Consider the following 1,363-nt stretch of genomic DNA (forward strand, 5'->3'; position numbering starts at 1 on the left):
GAGACGAGTTTACCACGGTTTCCACCCCTCCCTCTATACCGCAGCAACACGTATTTTTTTACCCTTTCAGAACGCGCTCCTCGCGCCACAAAGCCGCCTCTAGACGCGTGACCAATGAGCAGCGAGCTAAAACATATCGCAAATGTCAAAAATAATATAACGGGGTTAATATATATCGTGCACATGCGATATGTTTGTCACGAGGCGCAAAAAATAATTAAAAAGGGAATGCAACACGAGGACTTCCCAGGAGGTCACCCATCCTAGTACTACTCTCGCCCAAGCATGCTTAACTTCGGAGTTCTGATGGGATCTGGTGCTTTAGTGCTGGTATGATCGCATCCAACATGTTAGCCCCGCCTTCGTCCCTTATGCTTGCCACTCCCAGGTCCACTGCAAAGATGATTGTCATTCTTACTACCATTACAACCGTTGCCTAATAATGGATAATGCCCTATATACACTACTTACTCCCCCCCTCAAACACGGAGACGAGTTTATTACGGTTTGCACCCCTCCCTCTATACCGCAGCAACACGTATTTTTTTACCCCTTTCAGAACGCGCTCCTCACGCCACAAAGCCGCCTCTAGACGCATGACCAATGAGCAGCGAGCTAAAACATATCGCAAATGTCAAAAATAATATAACGGGGTTAATATATATCGCGCACATGCGATATGTTTGTCACGAGGCGCAAAAAATAATTAAAAAGGGAATGCAACACGAGGTCACCCATCCTAGTACTACTCTCACCCAAGAACGCTTAACTTCGGAGTTCTGATGGGATCCGGTGCTTTAGTGCTGCTATGATCGCATCCCACATGTTACCCCCGCCTTCGTCCCTTATGCTTGCCACTCCCAGGTCCACTGCAAAGATGATTGTCATTCTTACTACCATTACAACCGTTGCCTAATAATGGATAATGCCCTATATATACTACTTACTCCCCCCCCCAAACACGGAGACAAGTTTACCACGGTTTCCACCCCTCCCTCTATACCGCAGCAACACGTATTTTTACCCCTTTCAGAACGCGCTCCTCGCGCCACAAAGCCGCCTCTGGACGCGTGACCAATGAGCTGCGAGCTAAAATATATCGCAAATGTCAAAAATAATATAATGGGGTTAACATATATCGCGCACATGCGATATGTTTGTCACGAGCCGCAAAAAATAATTAAAAAGGGAATGCAACACGAGGACTTCCCAGGAGGTCACCCATCCTAGTGCTACTCTCGCCCAAGCACGCTTAACTACGGAGTTCTGATGGGATCCGGTGCTTTAGTGCTGGTATGATCGCATCCGACATGTTACCCCCGCCTTCGTCCCTTATGCTTGCCACTCCCAGGTCCACTGCAAA

At 47.7% G+C, this 1,363-nt stretch overlaps 2 non-coding genes and 1 pseudogene across 2 annotated transcripts; all 3 read right to left on the reverse strand.

Annotated features, from left to right (window-relative positions):
- Positions 1-225: 225 nt before the first annotated feature.
- On the reverse strand, positions 226-344 carry LOC123178194 (5S ribosomal RNA). Its single transcript, XR_006489390.1, has one exon. It is a non-coding gene; the product is annotated as a 5S ribosomal RNA (ribosomal RNA).
- A 370-nt stretch (positions 345-714) lies between these two features.
- Positions 715-820, reverse strand: LOC123178196 (uncharacterized; annotated as a pseudogene).
- Positions 821-1,188: 368 nt separating this feature from the next.
- Positions 1,189-1,307, reverse strand: LOC123178195 (5S ribosomal RNA). Its single transcript, XR_006489391.1, has one exon. It is a non-coding gene; the product is annotated as a 5S ribosomal RNA (ribosomal RNA).
- Between the last annotated feature and the right edge of the window lie 56 nt (positions 1,308-1,363).

The sequence above is a fragment of the Triticum aestivum genome, unplaced genomic scaffold (genome assembly GCF_018294505.1).
Source record: "Triticum aestivum cultivar Chinese Spring unplaced genomic scaffold, IWGSC CS RefSeq v2.1 scaffold93477, whole genome shotgun sequence".
In the NCBI taxonomy this organism is placed as follows: Eukaryota; Viridiplantae; Streptophyta; class Magnoliopsida; order Poales; family Poaceae; genus Triticum; species Triticum aestivum.